Here is a 20447-nt window from a genome sequence, read left to right on the forward strand (position 1 = left end):
TCACTGGGAAGGAAGCACCATTACTGGATCGCTCTTGCCCTCACTACCTCATGCCTGGCCAAGAGCTCCCTCCCCATACCTCCAACCCCACTGCATCTCCCTTTCGGGCCATCAAAGTGTACTTTCGGGCTGGCTTTAAGTCGCCATCTGGTTCATGCCACTCCTGCCATCTCCCCCAAAGTTTTCACGTTCTTTTATACCTCTGGGCCTTTTGCATAAACTGTTCCCTTTTCCTGGAATGCCTTCCCACCTCTATTATGCTAGCCAGCTCCAAGAGTCCCTCAAGATTCAGTCCCCACAGCACCGCTTCTAGCTGCTTTCTCTGACCCTGGGGCTTCCTTTGCATCTTTTCCTTATTTTCTTCCCTTTCCTCGCTATCATACTCTATTGTAAATGTTCATTTTTCAAAGATGCCCTAAGTGAATTTTGCAAAACAAGTACTCCTTCCATATATTTAAATCAACATTTACATTTTTGCATCACAGATAGTAGTAGAGATATACCTTCTGGCACATCATAAACACTGACATTTTAAAATAAAATTACTATGTTACTCTCTTAAATGAATCCAAATGAATCCAATGAAATCTAAATACCACAGTGATTTGAAATCTACCATCATTCATTTAAAAAAAACATGAAATTTTATACCATTCTTTTTTCTCCATATACACTTATCATTTTTACTTCCTCCTCAGAATTTTACCCTAATATTTACGCTTGAAAATATTTTACTGGTAAGCCTATGATACTTCTCTGCATTGTAAGTATTATATAGAAATTGATATATATAAATTTTTAAATTCTATAACAGTAAGCTCTAAATGTTAAAAAAATTTTTTTTCTTCTGGATTGGGCTTTCATTACCTTTGTTATTAATATACAATTGTATAACATACAATTGTATAATATATCAATTGTATAATATACAATTGATCAAAACATATTACAAATTTGTATTATTAAATATAAAAAGTAAAATTGTATTGCAAATACATTAATTTTCCATTTTTATAGTTGCAAGTGCCAAGAAACTCTGTTTACATAAATAACTAGACAGGAATGAAGGAAGTTTTGTTACAGTAATATCAGTCAACCTTTGCACTCCTGAGCTAAATGCCAAAATTAGACAGTGGTCTATCATGAAAAATTATTTTTAATGATCTACCAACTGACAATTCTTTCAATTTTGTTGAAAGCAAAAACTAAAAACCATCTGATTTGGAAAAGGATTTGTTACTCAGAGTCACTCACTTTCTCTAAAAGCATTTTTAATTGCTCCTTTGCTAGCCAACTGGGAAGTTTTCACACAGCCGGCACACAAACAGCAATATGCAGGATGAGAAATGCTATGTCTTCTTTTTGTAAAGTGAGAGAAGAGTGACTGAGAAAGGGGACATCTTGAGTACAACTGTATTCACAGACCTGGAGGCTGTAGAACCAAGCAGCCAGCGTTCCAGAAACAGGACCAAACGGTGTGTCTCTCAGGTACAAACCACGTCTATCAAAAGCTTTCTCTTATCACTGGAGGGCTCTTCCTTCAACTTAATCCTAACAAAGATGAAATGGGAATTCAGAATTCCATTTCTCTTATACAAAGTCATTTTCCAAAATGAGGGGTTTGTAATTAAGTGACCATTAATTAAATTCACCATCACAAAATTTAAAATGGCCCAATTCATTAACTTTTATAATGAGCTTGAAATGAAATCTCAATATATTGAAAAGGACTTCTCACAAATCTCAGTAAATACAGTACAAACAAAATAGTCCGAAACTATGAAAGGAGGATCAACAAGTAAACTTACAAAAATGAATAAATAGGAAAAAGATATGAGTCAAAGGAAAAAAAAAAAAAAGGCTTACGGTAGAAAAGAAGAACAAAGCCAATCCCTTTAACTGAATGCCTTCCTCACAGTAAACACTCAATCAATCAAATTTACAGAATGGCTGATATTGATTCTCGAGGTATAAAACAGACTATCATACTGACTATATAAATAGTACAGGCTGCAAAAGAAATAGTAAAACATAAGGTCCATACTAAATCAATGAATAGATGAATGTAATAAAAATAGAAATGATGCTACAGAAAAAGCTAATCAGAAAAAGACATAATATACAGAAAAAAAATTTAATGAAAAAAAAAGATTCAAAGAATGCAAAAAATGACAATCATGAGAAGGCATGCAGCTCAGAAAACCACCTGCAAATAACAGAAATCTTTGAACAAATGACCTCAAATCTATAATCAGAATTTTAACAGAAGCAAACTGTCCAGAAGTGATTAAAGAGTTTGGTCCAAAAACAAGATTACAGAATCCTAAACAAAATCAACAATGAGGAACTAACACTATGTATGACATTCTCATACCTTTTAAGTATGAAGAGAAGAAAAAAACTCTGCGTATAGAGAAGACCCAAATTTGAATTTCTTCCAGTTTTGCAGAGGACATAATTAAGGCCCAGATATGTATAAAAAGCTCTGAGAAAGTATTTCACCTCAAATTTTTTAACAAGATGAGACGATGCCTTGAGAAAATGAAAACAAATTAAGAAATATACCCATCACATACCTCAAATCCAACATATAGATCAAAGAACAACTTTGTGAGACTTAAATGTTTTAAGTTTAAAAAATAAGATCAAATAGCCACAATCAACAATTTCTTATTAAAAAGATAAATAAAATGCTAAATAGGGAAATAACAATTGTCAAGAATAAGTCATTAGTAAAAATATACAAAAAGTAAGAAGCAACAGACAAGAGGAGGAGCAGTATCAGAACATGAAGATAAACTAACAAGTAATTTATACAATGTCAGTGACATTTATAGAAGAGGCATACCAACCAAATGCAAAGTGTGGGCATTGTGTAGATCCCCATGCAAACATCCAATTCAAGTAAAAGACATCTTTGAGACAACTGAGGACATCTGAATGTGGCCTGGGTAATAGATGATATTAAGGAATTGTTGCTAATTTTGTTAAATGTGATGAGAGTGGTTTTATATATATATATATATATATTTTTTTTTTTTTTTTTTTTTAACTTGCACAAGATTTTTTTTTTTCTTTTTCAAATCCTTTTCCCAATTAGGTTGCTACAGAATATTGAGCAGAGTTCCCTGTGCTGTACAGCAGGTCCTTGCTGGTTATCCATTTTAAATATAGCAGTGTGTCCATGTCAATCCCAACCTCCCTAACTATCCCTCCCCCTCAACCCTTCCCCGCCTGGTAACCATAAATTCATTAGCTCTAAGTCTGTGAGTCTGTTTCCATTTTGTAAATAAGTTCATTTGTATCATTTTTTTTTTTTTTAGATTCCACATATAAGCGATATCAAATGATATTTCTGGTGGTTATATATTTTTAAAGTCTTTATCAGTTAGATATGCTTTCTGAAATATTATTGGGTAAAATAACTAAAATTCCAGAAATGATGAGAGAGTTAAATAGATAAAACAAAGTTGGCAAAATGTTGATAATATTTGACGCTGGATAAGAATATATGGGAAAATTTTGGGCTTCCCTGGTGGCGCAGTGGTTGAGAGTCTGCCTGCCGGTGCAGGGGACGCGGGTTCGAGCCCTGGTCTGGGAGAATCCCACATGCCGTGGAGCGGCTGGGCCCGTGAGCCACAATTGCTGAGCCTGCGCGCCTGGAGCCTGTGCTCCGCAACAAGAGAGGCCGTGGTAGTGAGAGGCCCGCGCACCGCGATGAAGAGTGGCCCCCGCTCGCCGCAGCTAGAGAGGGCCCTCGCACAGAAACGAGGACCCAACACAGCCAAAAATAAATAAATAAATAAATAAATAATAAAATTAAAAAAAAAAAAAGAAAAAAAAAAAAAAGAATATATGGGAAAATTTAAAGTTTTTTTAATTAACATATTTATTGGGCATCTACTAAGTATCAAGCTCTGCCTTGGTATTAGACACAGTGATAAAACAGCCTCAAGAAAGAAACACAGTAAAGTAAGTATTCTTAACCTAGGGTTCACCTAGGCAAATATCTATGATTTCTATCAGTGACAAAGTCACAGGTAGTACTATTACTACTGTGCTCTATTGCCTATACTCATAATTAAAAGAAATACTAAATTTCAGTAAGGGGTCAGTGAAAATGATGATGTAATTTTTTCTACCCAAGTTGCAGACCCTCTGAATTCTATCCATGAACCTCCAAGGATTACAACATTCTGCAAATATTCATTAAATATCTACAAGGTGACAGTCACTACTAGGCATTGGGGATGCAAAGGTGAGGAGAATATAGTCTTTAAGCTACACAAATTAAAACAGTTTGGCATTATCATCATAACAGACAGACAGCCCAATGGAACAAAAGTCTAGAAACACACCTAAGTGTGTGTGTGTGTATATATATATATATATATATATATATATATATATATATATGAATTTACCATATGATTAAAATTGGCATTTTCAAAACAGTGGGGAAAGAATGGATTCTTTAACAAATAACATTAGGACAATTCCTTGGCAAAAATAAAGTTAGCAGAGTAGTTAAAGCATGGGCTCTGGGGTTCAAATACTCGAACCTGAATTCTGTCTTTGCCATTTACTAGCCAGGCAAACAGTCAACAAGTCAATTTCACAGTGATACTAACAGAGAAAATAACAGTGCCGACATCACAGGTTTGTTGAACGTATTAAATGAGTCATTACATGTAAAGCATGTGCCTGGCATTAGTGCCTGGTGTATAATATGCACTCAAAAATATTAGCTATTACTATTATTTTATAAGAGAATAAATTCCAGATTGAGTAAATATTTAAGTTTAAAAAATGATATCATAAAAGAGGTAGAAGAATATATAATGGATATTTACTTAATCTTGCTGAGGGAAGATCTTTCTAAGAATGACACTACAGGTAAAAAATTTTTGTTGAAAGATTAATATATTTCACTACATTAAGTTATTTTAAATGTTTATATGTGGAAAGCAATAAAGTCAAAAGTTAAACTGGGGGAAATATATATATATACATATGTATATAGATATATATGTGTTGAGTCAATATCCCTAATATTAAAAGAGTTGGTAAAATCAGTAAAAGTAAAATATAAAAATCATGAACATGTAAATCACGAAAGAAATATAATTAAATGGCATTAAACATATAAGAAAATATTCAACCTCAGTAGCAATCAAAGAAATGCAAATTAAACAACAATGCAATACCATTTTTATCTTATCAGATTTGCAAATATTACTTTCATTCTTTTCATACTTTCATTCTTTCATTCTTGGCAAGGATGGCTATAAACGGACACTCACTCACCCTAGCAGAAGTGTACACACCTTAAAGATTTTCTGGAGGGTGATTTGGCTAAACGCATCAAAAGCCCTTGAAAATGTTCATCTCTGTCATCTATCCATTTTACCTCTGAATGAATCCTCCAAAAAAAATCACGGAACCGCACTAAAATATAGGCATCAGGATGTTCATCACAGTGTTTTTATAATAGAAAAAATAGGGAAAAAACTAAATTTAAATAATAGGTTAAAGTGGATAAGTAGTATTTTATGAGTGCATGTTTATTTATTTATTTGTTTTAAAGTGTTGGTACAGATTTTGGTATATATGTAAGCAATGGTCATCTCTGTATAGTAGAATTGTAGGTGATTTTTTTGTCTCTGTTTTCTAATTTTTCAAGAAAGAATATGAATTACTTGTATAAAACTAATTACAGGGGAAATGCCCCATCCATGGGCTCTTAAAATTGATGAATAGAGAGAAAGACGTGTAAATAAGTAACTACCTATAATAATCATGCCTCCAGAGTGCTCTCTGCACTGGATTCTGTCTGGAGCTGAGTTTTAAAGGATGAATTTGCCAGGGAATGAAGTCAGAAGGCCAAGAGAATATCAAGCACAAAAAATGAAAGGGAATAAGAGCCTGTGTTGGCAAACCACAGGCCATTTCAGCATGGCAGGAAGGGGAGGCCATGTGTGAAGGACTTGAAGTAAAAGCCAGAGGACAAAGATTTTTTAATGTCATGTTAAATGAGTTTGGAATTATCCGCCAAAGAAGATTCAATAAAGAGCTTTTGTGATTCACTTACATGAAGATCAAGAAAAGGCAAAACAAATGGTAACAGAAGAGTGGTTAGGGCTAAGGATGCATATACTCGCTGGGAAGAGACAGAAAGCAACCTTCTGGGGCACTGAAAATGTCCTTGATCTGAGTGGTAGTTATATGGGCAAACACAAATGTTAAAGTCCATTAAGCTATATGCTTAATATTTGTGCACTTTACTGTATGTTATTTCTCATAAAAAGGAAAGAGTTTTTAGCAAGGAAGTATGGTAATTGACTTGTATTTTAGAAAGCTCACTCTGGGAGCAGCCTGGGAGATTGACTTAAGAAAATCCAGGGGCAGGCATTCTGAGACATTAAAGCTGCATTCCAGGAAGAAGATGGTCAAGACTTTAAATGGGTTAGAGGCAGCAAGAGAGCAAGGAGGACTTTTGAGAAATGGCGTGACAAGACTTTATGAGTGTGATTACTGAGAGAGAAGGAAAAATCAGAGATGAGTCTGTAAAGGAGCTGGTGAATACAGGAGAAAAAAAGAGCAGCTTTCCACAGATAAGTATTGAATCGGACAGTCTGAGGTGCTTGTGGATCATCCAGCTGTCCAATAGCAATAATTATATACACTAACTATATGCCAGGTAGTTCTGAGTACTTTACCTATATTATATTAATTCATTTAACCTCACAAAAACCTTATGAGGTACCCACTATTATTACCCCATTTTACGGATGAGGAAACTGAGGCACAGAGAGGTTAAATGACTTGTCCAGGACCAGATATAATAAGTGGTGGAAAAAGGATTTGAACCTAGGCCGTCTGGCTCAAGACTTCAGGCTCTCAAGGTGACCACTGAGATATAGGTGATACAGTCTCTCACATAAAGGAAATAGTTGAATCCCTGGGGATAGCTGAGATCTCACAGGAAGAGAGTATGCAAAAATACAGAATAACATGCTTCTTAGTGTTGTCACAAGGGTTAAATGAGATGACATTTGTAAACCTCTTAGTGATACACAGGTCACTGAGTCAGCACTCAGTCAAAGGAGTCTATTAAGGATAATTCTTCAACAAGATAATATCATACAAAAGGGACTGACTGGGTTAGAATAAAAGAAGTTTAAGGGACATAACAACCAGATATAGCATGTGGTTATAGGTTCGATGTTGGTATGGAAAAAATGACAGGATACTTGAGGATCAATGGGGAAATCTGAAACATGGCCTGGGTATTAGTTAAAATATAAATTCACTGAACAGGAAAAGTGGAGATAATTAAAAAATAAGATAGAATGAAATACAGTATGTATAGTGTGATCTTGCTTTGGTAAAAAAACAAAGAATACAAATATGTACATAGATATGCTTAGAGAAAGATCTAGAAGAGGGTGCACAAAGATGTTAACAGTGGTCATCTCTGGGTGTTGGGAAAGTGAAGGTTTTAATTTTTTTTATAATTTACTACAATGCACATATTTATATATATATATACTTTTTTTAATATTTATTTATTCATTTATTTATTTGGCTGCTCCGGGTTTTAGTTGTGGCATGCAGGATCTTCAGTGCGGCATGCAGGATCTTTAGTTGCGGCATGCGTAATCTTTCACTTGCAGCATGCAGGCTCTTAGTTGTGGCACGCGGGATCTAGTTCCCTTACCAGAGATCAAACCCGGGCCCCCTGCGTTGGGAGCACAGTCTTATCCACTGGACCACCAGGGAAGTTCCACATACTATATTTTTAAAAGAACCAATTTAAAGTTGAAGATAAAGATAATTTTATATTTTGTAGTTCTCTATTAAAGAAGCCCACAGACACAAAGAAAGCAGAGCAAACCTCAAACAGTATACAAGCTAGTACCAGATGCCAAGCAAAGGAGGGGAAAACAACCTCACTCCAGATGGCAATCTAAAGATTCAATAAAACACTCCTCTTTTGCAACTGTCTTCTTTTGTTCTGAGCAGCTGCTTTTTCCAAAGGATGGGAAAATTAGCATGATTGCCTCCCTCTCATTTGTGTCATTCATTCTAAGAAAACAAGACACCATGCCCCTCTCAGCAACCCCAAAGAGCCAATGAAGCAGGCAGAAGTGAAGGGCCTGAGAGATACCAAACTCTGCGTGCCCAGTGTCTACAACGCAGGCAAAGCAACTTTCAGAGGAAGGAAAAAAGTTCCCATGGAAAAGGCTCTTCTTAGGGATCACACGGGCAAAAGAAATTCTTCTGGAAAGACTGCAAACTTACTGGTTTCATCAGGAAGTGCTACCCTTAATGGAATTTCCCAAACTTAATGCAAAGAAGCTAATTTTCATTTCTCTTAAATGTAAACACAGGGCCAGGGACAGAGGTAAGGGAGAGAGGGGAGTGCCCAGTGTGGGTAGAACAAATGAAGGAGGTACACTACTGCTGACAACACTCCCCTCTTGGCCAGGAATCCCAGCAAACTGGAAGCTACCAGATCTACCTGGCAAATTCCAGTCAACCAGTTGAGGACCCTCACCAGTTCTTTCTTTTCTTCAAAACTGCCTCAGCATTCAGCATATTGGCTGTTACACAGTACACATTCAACAGGTGAATGCAAGCATAAGTGAACAGTCTGAACTGAGAGCTTATGGACCGAGCCATATAACCTTGGGGGCTTAAAGACCTTAATGCAAAATAGAACCAAATGTTAATATTCTGTATTAATAACATTTGATGCAATATGATCAAAAGATTAAAGCTCCAATGCTCAGCACAGTATCTGGTGTTTAATAGGCCCTGCTCAATAAGTATCTGTTGAATGCTGAATACCCTAGGATTTTTTCTGCAACCCAAACTCTCAGATCCAGTATGAGATATTATTTGAAGGTCTGTGTTCTCACTTCTTGCTGACTTTTAAAGTTTTTCCTTAGAGATGGAAAAAGATTCCTGAGGATGGAAAAAACTTTTAAAGTATCACACCCTGAAGGATTTTTGCTAGGCAAAAAAGGAAAGGAAAGGCATTCTCAAAGAAAGAATACCTGAGCCAAAACTTGTAGCTATGATTGGGAAACAGTGTGCAGTGACTGTGGTGTGGTTCAGGTGTAGACATTATCAGAAGTGGCAGGAGATACGGCTAGAAAGATTGGCTCTGAAATATAAAGGGATTGTAATCTCCTTCATCTCTGAATTCCCCAAAGCACTTAACACGGTGCCTAATATGAAATCAGTGCTCAGACGCTCGGTAGGATGGATAGATGCATGCAAAACCTGAGCAAGCTTTTCAGCCTGGCTCAACACTGTTACAATCAGTAATAACCTCGTATCTTCATCTAATGTTAATGAATTGCTTTTTATAATGCTCAGAAAATAATTTATCCACTGACACTTTGAAATACAAACATCTGTGATTCATATGTGAATAAACCTGACTTGCTGGAAGAGTCTGTCACTCCTCAACTAATAATAAATGCTCACTGAAACTACAGTTAATTTTATAAAAATCTTTTCTTTGAAAATGTCTAAAAAGGAATGTTCCTTTCTGGTTCAAAATCTTGTTACAACATAAAAAAAAAAAAACCCTCAGATTTTTTGATGCCAAAAATAAATAAATAAATAAAATATCATACCCTGTGCCAATTCACTGGCCTGGTAAGGACTGTATCAATCTGTTCTCATCAGCTCTGGTTGAAAATTTATGTGGACTACATGTATGGGCCTGGGCTTTATTGCAACCCATCCACCCAAAGCATTTGTGGGCCCAGGAGGCAGGTCTTACTTCCATCGGCCTCCTGAGTCCTAAAAGAACAGTGCAAAGTTGGGGTCCCCGGAGGCCTGACTCCCCAGCCACAGCACAGCTCCTCTGACAGAGAGGTCCAGGCCCTCTCTTAGAAGCTGCTCCCATTCATTGCCCATCTGTTCCTCCTGCCCTTCCCCATCCCCTCCATCACTGTTTTCACACTGGTATAGTGTTATCTTCTATCCCCACTTTCCTAACCTGGGTTGGTTTCTTTAAGAGGAATTATCATTTAGATACTAAAATGTCATTTACAACCATGTACAGAATTAAGGTAAAATACCAGTTCTCCAGGCTTTTTACTCCCAAACTCTCTTAAAAACCTAGGTACACACATCTTACCAAAGAATTACATGTCATCTTCAAAAACCACCACGAATTTCCAAAAACAAAAAACAAACTGAAATGCTACTAGGCCCCTAACTACACTAATACCTGGATCGTTACAAGGGCCTCCTAACTCCTCAAGGCTCCACTTTTCTTCCTCAATTCCAATCCATTTTCTATACTACCAATTATGTCACCTTCATTGGAGAAAAAAGACAGGGCAAGACTTAAAGCATTTTCACATGCCTCCCTGTCATTCTGAATTTAAAGTCTTCACGATAACATTCAAGATCCTCCAGGATCTGGCTTTTACTTTATTCAGCTTCCCATATCTCCTATGTATCTCTTGTATAAACCTGCTGATTCAATAGGATGGCCTAATTTCCATGCCAATTTCTATCCCACACAAGCCAACATCACTTGTATAGAGGAAAGAGAGTTGACCTAGGAACCTAAATACCTGGATTCCAGACACATTTCTGACATACACTAGTTGTGTACCTTTGGATAAGTCCTTTGCCTCTCTGGGCTCAGTTTCCCTGTCTATAAATAGAAAGATTGAACCAGATCATCTTAATAATCCTCCCAGCTTAAAAAAATTACACTATGGTACTTCCCTGGTGGCGCAGTGGTTAAGAATCTGCCTGCCAACGCAGGGGACATGGGTTCAAGCCCTGGTCCAGGAAGATCCCACATGCCCCGGAGCAACTAAGCCCGTGCGCCACAACTACTGAGCCTGTGCTCTAGAGCCCACGAGCTACAACTACTGAAGCCCACATGCCACAACTACTGAAGCCCGCGCATCTAGAGCCCGTGCTCCGCAACAAAGAGAAGCCACCGCAATGAGAGGCCCGCACACTGCAACGAAGAGTAGCCCCCGCTCGCCGCAACTAGAGAAAGACCGCACGCAGCAGTGAAGACCCAACACAGCCAGAAATTAATTAATTAATTAATTTATTTATTTATTTATTTTAAAAAACTACTCTATGATTCCTATATGACCAACCAAATCCATCTCTCCTTCAAAGTCTGCAAGTCCTCTGTGAATTTTCTCTAAGCACTCCAGTCCACAATACTCTCTCTTCTCTGAACTCCTATGTCTGGAATTCAAAATAAATCAAACAATGCATTCATTCAACTAAGATTTTCTGAGCATTTTCTTGGCCAGATACTATGGCAAAGCCTTGGTAATAAACATAAAGCCTAGTAAGACCCAGACCTGTTTCACCTGTATATCCCTTTCCTCTCCACTATTTTTTATCCAAGTAAAGTAATGTTAAACATGAACATCAAATGCATATGACACCATTTATTCATTTAACAAATATTTAAGGAAAACTTTCCATGTCCTGTTCTAAAAAGTAAAGATACCAGGAAACAGATGGACCAACTCCCTAACCTCATGGCGTTTGTTTATTTTTGTAAAAGCAGACAGGAAAAACACACAAATATGTAATGTAATTTTAGGAAGAAAAACAAAGCAAGCATTAAAGATTGACTAAGAGTAGTTTACATCGGATGGTCAGGCAAAGCCTCCCCGAGGAGGTGCATTTGAGCCGACACTTGAATGAAGTGAGGGTGCAAATGAGCAATATTCAAGAAGAGCATCCCAGGTGCAGGGCCAAGGCTCTGAGACAGAAGAGATGGGGTGGAAGGCGAAGAGCCCTGGTGGGAGGGCTAGGAGTTAGAGCACATAAGGACTTGGTAGTAAATGTGAATTCTATTTCTGAGTGTGATGGGCAGGATTCCTCATAAGGGCTAAAGAACGGGACGAACATAATACTTAGGTTGCTATGTGAAGAAGGGACAGGGGTAGAGGAGTTCAGGACCAGTTAGAAGGCTAAACAGAACCAGTTAAGGGCTTGGCATCCAGTCTCCAACTAAGTTCACATCTTGACTCTCCAGTTTATGAACTGTGTGATCTCAAAAAAGTTCATTTCTCTGACCTCAGTTTCCACATCTTTAAGTGAGGATAATAGTACCTACATCACCAAGTTGTCTGAAGATTAAACTAATGCATGTAAAGCCCCTAGAACAGAGTCTGGCACAAAGTAAACATTCCATGAACGCTAGTACTTTAAAGCCATGGGATCACCTAAGAAAAGTGCAGATAGAGAAGAAAAGGGGGCTGGAGCCTGAGCCCTGGGGCACTCCAACATCTCCAAAGGCCTCCATTCAACCCAAGGCTTTTCCATAAACCTGCAATGTCCTAAGCCTTGTCTGGGGCCCCAAAACCCCTGTACGCAACTCACAATTTAAAGCTTGATAACTTAATACTTTATAGAGTTCTTTAGGCAACAATTATACGTTCTAAGTTCAGGGTTGGTTTTTTTTGTTTTTTTCACATACTTGTATACCCACTACCATGCTTGGCACAGAGTCAGACACATACTAGGGTGTTTGAAACTCACTTGTGGACACATCGCGTAAGTTAAAAACTTTAAAGTCAATGTACTATACTTTCTCTTAAGGAAAAAAACTTCTTCGTCTTCTTCAAGGAATGATGTGGATTATAAGATACCTTTAGTACCACACCATCATCCAACCATCAGGCCCACCTTGCTAGAGATAGTCACAATGGCCAAAGCACCTGCCACGCCATTTTCCCTTCTGACTTCCAATCCTTATGCTTTGTGTATAAACTTTTCTGTCTCTTCTTTCCTGGAGGTTTGTCTAGGTGTAAAAGTCTCTCCTATCTGGCAACATGTCACACTCAGGCCCCTGGCCCCCAGTCCCTATAGCCCTAAAGGATTCTGGACACTGAAGCCAAATTATTCCTTAAAAAAAAAACAGGGCTTCCCTGGTGGCACAGTGGTTGAGAATCTGCCTGCCAATGCAGGGGACATGGGTTTGAGCCCTGGTCCGGGAAGATCCCACATGCCGCGGAGCAAATGGGCCCATGAGCCACAATTACTGAGCCTGCGCGTCTGGAGCCTGTGCTCCGCAACAAGAGAGGCCGCGATAGTGAGAGGCCCGCGCACCGCGATGAAGAGTGGCCCCCGCTTGCCACAACTAGAGGAAGCCCTCGCACAGAAACGAAGATCCAACACAGCCATAACTAACTAACTAACTAACTAAATAAATAAAATAAAATAAAAAAAGCAATGTTTAAAAAAAAAAAACAAAAAAAAAAACAGCATCAAAACTTAGGTGAAAAGAGGGAAAGAAAATGGGCATAAGCCAAATACACATCCAGAGTATCATCTAGGAGGGCTCCTTCCACCAATGCACAGGTGTCACAATGCCTTTGGCTAGTGACTCTGAGTGTTTACAAAATGACCTCAAGTGGTACGAGTTTCCAACAGAACAAAGGTAAAAGTCAATGAGGGGGAAAAAGAAGTTCTAAGAGTTTATTTCTTTACTCAATTTCCACAGAACTATATGCCCTTCTGTTTTTCTTCACTGTCCCACCCACCTTCCTCCCCACGCCCCCAGCGCTGGTGATAACCACAGAAAATAATGCTGACCCACCAGGACCAACTCTTGATGTGGCTTCAACCACATCTGCGCCTCAGATCCTGAGATCTGCCCCTGGGCCCCCAGGGACCAGTAACAGTGACAAGGATATGGGAACTATGTCGGCGATTTGAATGTGGGCAGAGCTGAGCACATGAAACTGCTCCCAAATTGGCTTTCTCACTCATATCTAAACCTGGAACAGACAAAAGGCTGCTAAATGTTATTTTACCAATACCTTTCAGCAAAGCTATTTCTATCTAATTTGGACCACTGAGCTACTTATGGGGGTTTTAAAAATGGTCCATCTGAAATAAGATACAAAGTATCCTCTGCCCATCTCCCATGACTCTGCTATCACTTTCCATATAAATACTTTGGTCCTAAATTCTATTCTAATTCAAGGCAGTGACCTGTCAAAACACAGATGTGGAGAAAAAAAAACAGCAAAACAAAACCCTCACTGCTGTTATCTCTGATTAATTGTACATTAAGGACTCAAATGAACACTCTGACCTTAAATCCCATTTTTCCATGCTCTTCTTAACCCTACACAGCACTAAATATTCATTTGTAAGCTGGTTTTTCTTCATCCCTAGGTCTCTGTGTATAGATTCTAATGTCCACTGAGAAGCACAAGCTTTTATTCCCCTCCCATAGCAGTACAAAATTTCAGGAGAACTTCCATTCCCTTTGGATCCCAGTGTTAGGATCACTCTGGTTTGTGGAGAAACCCTTCGGGTCTAAGCACCTAGAATCCATCCCTGGCTCAAGTGGGAAGGCCAGACTTTCAGGAAAAACTTCTCCAGGCAATCCTTACTACTAACCCATTGGGCACTTTCTAATGCAGGAGATATTACACTAAGTGGAGTTCCCAGCAACAGTATATGTAACCTAACATGACTAATAGCAAAAATAACTGATGGCGCCCCATTCACTCACTAGAAAATATATGCCCACATGCTGAGCCTCTTTATCAGGGGTCATCTCAGCATCTAGAGCAGAAGCCAGAGTGATGCACAAACAGCCACTTCCCCATAGCAGTAATCCAATCAGGGGTATCCAAAAATTACTTCCCATCTAACTTCTTAACTCTACCCACTAATCAATTCATCAAACACCTAATATTAAGCATGTTCACTGAAGAAAAGCAATAAGAGAACAGATGCTTGAAAGCACTAGCCAGTGCTTTGTCCATAGCAGATATTCAATAACATTAGTTGAACACCAGAGTGTACAAATGGTAGCAATACAGAGTGCTTCCTTGAAGACCAGTGTCTGACAAAATGTCCCAAGGCACTGACTCCTTCACTACAGGCTATATCTACTCCACTCTAGCCTTCGAGAAAGGGAAGAGTAGGGAGAAGGGGGGAAAAAAATCTACAAATATCTATATTCAAACTTGTCCTTAGCTAAATTAACACCAAGATCCCAACTTCATGTCAAAGAAAGACAAAAAGCCACTAACATTGACAACTGTCCACTCAAAGTAGTTTCCAGAACACTGACAATCAGGGCTCTCAGCATGTTCTAATCACTATGGCCCTTTATCACAAGAGGTCCATTAAAAAGGATTTTCTTTCTTATGCTATTAATAAAGGGTTAAGCAGATTATTTCTATCATATTTTCTTGGGGGTCCTAAATTCCGGTTTGAACAAATGATTCCCACACTTCTAGAAAGGCCTTAATTGGGTTAGTCTGTTACTTTTAGTGCAATCTTGCAAAGGCTGGATTCTTTTTAAGTCCTTAAAGGACTTGGGCAAAATTCTTTTGGTGATAATTTCTTTTTTAAAAGATCATCTCCAGAGTTTACATATGTTCCACAATTACTCATGCTGATAGGGGAGAAAAAAAGCACATTTTATTTCCAAAAGGCTCCCTTCAATCTGAAAGCTCTAATTGCCAACATATCTGATATTGACTTCCTGCATAAAACAACACACAAAACAACAAGTATAATCATAGGTCTAAAAAGCAAGACTTAAACAGAGAAAGCTCAGCTTGTTTAGCCAGAGAAAGGGAAGGGAAGGATGGGTACAGAAGGAACAATCTGCACTTTTGGTAGCTGACGTTAGGGTCCAGGAAAGACAATTTGTCCACTTGTGAACAACTATGCATTGAAGAGGGATGGGAAAACAGTAAAAGTAAGAAACACTAAAAGAAAACTCAGTCTAATGACAAGGAGATAATCTGTGATCATCAGTCTGGAAAGCTCAGAAAACATTTCCTGGAGAGGTTGTGAAGTCTCTTGAGAGAGAGCAAATCTCTTGAGAAAAATTTAAGGATATTTGGAGGTAGAGATTTAAGGATATCTGGAGGTGGAGTGGGTTAAAATAGTCAAGTGGTTCTACTATACTAGGAGATTACATCTGAGTATCAAAAGGATATTCTAGTCCTATTTTTCTAAGCTTTTAGCTATCTTAGAAAATCTAAATCACTCCTTTAATAAATTATAAAAATGGCAGATGCTTACGAAATATAAAAACATTAACAACTGTGTAAGCCATGAGCCAAAAATGCAACCAAACATCTCTGACATTTAAACAAGAGCACTGCCAAAGTCTCTTTCTGAGACCCCAACTCTCAAAACTAACCTCAAGAGCATTCTCACAGAAATCCATACCAAAAGATCACCAGTAAACTAACAATGAGATCTGCCATTCTCTGGAGAGAATCCTAGATGGTTTTCCTTTCTCATCTATAACCACAGGCTACAGATAAAGCAAAATGGCTTTCAGGTGATACAAGATACAAAATGCGAGAAGGAACCAAGGGACTTATCAGGACATGAACTATAGTTCATCCTGGGAGACTAACCTGATCTAGAAGAACTAGATAAACTGAGCTAAGAAATCCCTCCAACAACGAATTCCAGACACTTCTAAATAAATGGCAAAGCTGGAAATTTAACCCATATCTTTGGACTCTAAATCCCCTACACCAAGAGGTCACATTCCTCAGAGGTCCAAAACCCAAACTGAGTCATGTCCTGACATGTTTAGAGGTGCTGGTGAGAATTTCACACACCAAAGCCTCATTCAATAGGGCAAGCTCTCCAGTTAGAGGCTCCTAAAGGTAAAAATGGATTTGGAGAACTGAGATCAAATTTTGGTTTTGCATTTTTTTATTTTACAAAAAAACATGGTTGACTCTAACATTAGTTAAAACTTCTTTAGTTGACAAACTTGATTTTTCTGTCAGCTGCCCTTTTTTGTGCAGCTTCCTGTTACCTGATATTCCTTGGCCTAAGAACCAAGTCTTCAGAGCACTGACACATTCAGAGGAGGAAAAGGCCTAGAGGTTGCACAAGGAAGAGCAAGAAATCTAGATTGTATTCATTCAAAGTGGGAGATAATTCCAACAAAATGGCTCCACCCACTGCTGCCCTTCCTGAGCCCATTATCTGCAGAGAATCAAAGGGCCTGCCTATAAACTTGGATAGCCAATGGCCCTGTAAGCTCCCTAGCTGTACACATGAACAACACAATTAACTGGTAAGAAATGTGGCCAGGTAGAAAGAGCTTTGCACATCTCTAAATCCTCGCTTCCCTATCCCTTCTAAATTCCCACACAGTATCCTATTGCTCCTCCATAACAAAAAGTGAAATAAATGTACATTTTCTCTTAATTGGTCTTATTAATAAGAAAGGTAATCTCAATTCATTTTTACCTTGCTAGTGCCAAGTTTTAAAATTCAGCATTTATAAGAAGCAACGGAATGTTGGGGGAAAAGGGCATCTCAACTTAAACAACATCTTTAGGGCAGAGGCCCTAGTTTGGGAGCTCAACTTTGCCACTTAGGAAAGGCTCTTAAACAAATTACAACATTGATCTACATCCCAGGGTAGTCAGGAAAGAAAAAACTTTTTAACCAAAGCATTGAGAAACACATGGGGAACGTAAATGACAAACCGGCAGTCGTGCTGCTCCGCATACCCATTCCATGTCAACGCTCACCTGCTCGGACCCAGCTCTTCTCTGATCCCTGGCAGCCCTGTGGTCTGTGCAACCCGTTCTTACCTAGTGAACAAAGCCATCGAAGGATATGGCAAACACGGCAGGAATTTACACACCCAGATATCCTGACTACACTCACTTTCTTTAACCTGCTAATTAAGAACTACATCTTGCACTTTACCTAAGATGAGCGTGTCACATTCCTGTACACAGATGTCACATTAATCTAAAAACATTGCCCATCACGTCTTTTCTCAAAAATCTTTAAAAGCTACACAACGTTACAGGATAAAGTCCCAGCTCCTGAGCCAGAATTCAAGCTGACCAGTCTGCTTCAACTGAACCTGCCACTGCCATTGTGGAAGGCAGCTGGGGAAGCACAAGCTTTAGAATCAGAACTCAGGGAGCTGGAATTCCAGCTCTACCTCTTACTATTTGTGTGATCTTGAACAGGTTACTTATCTTTTTGATCGTCTCTCTTTAAAACAAGAACAGCAATACCTACTTCATAGCACTAGAAGATGGAAGAGAGAACATGCATATGGCACAGAGTAGATGCTCAGTAAGCATCACTTCTCTCCCTACCTCCAATCCAAAAGGTCTACTCTCTCTTCTCTTGAAAATACTCCCCATCAACTTTCCACTAATTTCAGAACCATGCTTTGATTCAACGCCTAATTGAAATCTTTTCTCTTCTATGAAACTACCCTGGCTCATAATCATTTTCTCCTCTGAGCTTCTATAATTCTTATAGTCTAAGCCAATGGATCTAAAATTTTTATTGTTCTCTTATGTGTCACTCCTCTTTCCCCGATGAGTCCACCAACCCAAGAGCAAAGTTTTTATCAACTGTCAAGCCAATAACAATTTAAGTGTTCAATAAAAAATACTTTGAAGATTCAGTTGCCTTGGGGTTGTCTACCAATAATGGTTGCCCTTCTGGCCCAATTAGGGGATAATACCACTTCCCACATACACTTGAGCAAATCTCGCCCATATCTTGGGGAGTTTTTCCAAGGGTAATATTTATTGGGTAAATGCAAATGAAGCCTTCATCTATGTAGTCACAGGGGGACTCTCAGCCAAGCCGGCAGAGACCAAGCAGCTTTAATTCACTCCATGCATTCAACAGGTTCTTTTTGAGCCCTTGCTTTGTGCTGCCCTTAATTCAGCATGGGAGACAGATTAAGAGCAATCTGGTCTCTACCTTTGATTAGCTTTCTGGAAACTAGACTATTTCTGATCCGTTAGAAACCCCTATTTCTGAAAAATCTCATCAGTGAAGGGATTCACTTTCTGAAAATATTACTTGGAGAAAAAAAAAAAAAACAGTAATACAGTCACTTGGGTTTTAACCTTGTGGCCTGTCCTAAGATGGCCAACTGACGTATGTGCACATAAAGGATAGCTCAAAACAGTCCTGGAGATGGGATAATGACCACTTCACCATTCCCAAGACCCTGTGGTCCAAACAGCAGAAACACCTGCATGGGGATAAAAGCAAGAGCTGGACTAAGGCAGCATTAAGGCCAATTCTCTCACTTAGTTAAGTTGTTTTACTCAGGTTCAAGTAATTATAAACCACATTCTCATGAAGACCACAGGAAAATGCAATAATCTCTCTTTAGAAACACTTGAAAACGTTCAGTCTCTTGAACTCTACAAACTACTGAATTCTTTAATAAGGTGACATAAACGTTGACTGAAGTGTGCTCCTTTAGTCTTGGGTCACTTAAAAATACACTTTTAATACTTAGTGCACTTCAGAACAAGTGCAAGAAAGGAAAGGTAATCAAAGTAATAGAGTGCGAAGTTCATTTTCCTTTGTTTGAGTTGTGTGTGTGTGTGTGTGTGTGTGTGTGTGTGTTCTTGAAGGAGCCTGCACACAAACTACCACAGCTCCAGGTAAGAGCTGCAGAGCAGCCCGGGCGCGTCCAGGGGCTCGCACAGAGCCCACTCCCAGGACCGCTCGGACTTGGGGCTCCTCGTCGCACACCGCAGCTCTGCACTTCCCCAGACCCTCGGCTCCATGTTCCCCACCCCTAACTGCGCGCCCCAGCGGAGCCGGGAAGTAGGGCTAGCCACGAGCGTCCGGAGGGCAGCCCCCAACAGCCCAGCTCGTCGGCGCCTTCAGAGGCCCCCGAACGCAAACACTCCCAGAGCTGGAACACCTCCGGGGCGAGGAGTGGTGAATAGCGGGAAAAGGGCTAGGACTGCAGCGGCAGGGCAGGGCGCGGCAGAGGCAGAACCGGAACCGGCGGCCCTCCTGCCCGCCACCCGGCCTGGAGCAAGGGCACTGGGGCAAGCAAGCAACCTCCCGGCGAGAAGACGGGCAGGGAAAGCCGGGACGGCGGCCCAGACGCACTTACCTCTGCGCTCCCCAGCCAGGCTGGGCGCTCGCACGGATGGGGGCTTGACTGCAGCCGCGCAGCCCGGAGGTGGAGCCGCTCCGGGAGAGAGGGCGGTCGTCGGGCGGGCATCCGCGCCCAGGGCTGCGGCCGGGCTGGAGGGAGAGAGAAGGGAGGGAGCACAGATTTGAGTGGAGGGGGGCGTGGAGGAGGTGTGCCTCCACCCGAGACAGAAAGGGTGGGCTGCTGGAGCCTGGCGGAGGGGGTGTGCTCGGAGGCTCTGGAGGGAACAAGAAAACCGCGCTGAGAGTGCGCAAAGGGGGAAGGGAGGGCGCTGGGGATGGGAAGACGGGGCTCGGGGGCAGGGTGAGGAGTTGGTCCTCAAACTGGACCGGCCCTCACCTCGGACCATCCGACCAAGAATTGTCTGGGTCTGGAGCAAACCACAAGGGGGTATGAAACTTTATGTCATTTTCTCATACACACGTGACCCCCCTGCAGTCCAGATGGTTTCAATCACTGGAGGAAAAAAGCGGCTCTG

The 20447-nt window shown here is 39.9% G+C and overlaps 1 protein-coding gene across 3 annotated transcripts in view; it reads right to left on the bottom strand.

Moving 5' to 3' along the window:
• The window catches only part of DENND2B (DENN domain containing 2B), a 151076-nt gene extending 130981 nt beyond the window's left edge, over positions 1-20095 (bottom strand). For 2 of the 3 annotated variants that reach the window (XM_036860064.1, XM_036860061.1), the window contains exon 1: positions 19928-20095. The gene's annotated coding sequence lies outside the window, so the exon portion shown is untranslated. Of the gene's footprint in view, positions 1-17558; positions 17595-19927 lie in introns of those variants that run through there. The other variant, XM_036860062.1, reaches the window with a different exon arrangement.
• Positions 20096-20447: the final 352 nt, after the last annotated feature.

Source organism: Balaenoptera musculus, chromosome 8 (assembly GCF_009873245.2).
Source record: "Balaenoptera musculus isolate JJ_BM4_2016_0621 chromosome 8, mBalMus1.pri.v3, whole genome shotgun sequence".
NCBI lineage: Eukaryota > Metazoa > Chordata > Mammalia > Artiodactyla > Balaenopteridae > Balaenoptera > Balaenoptera musculus.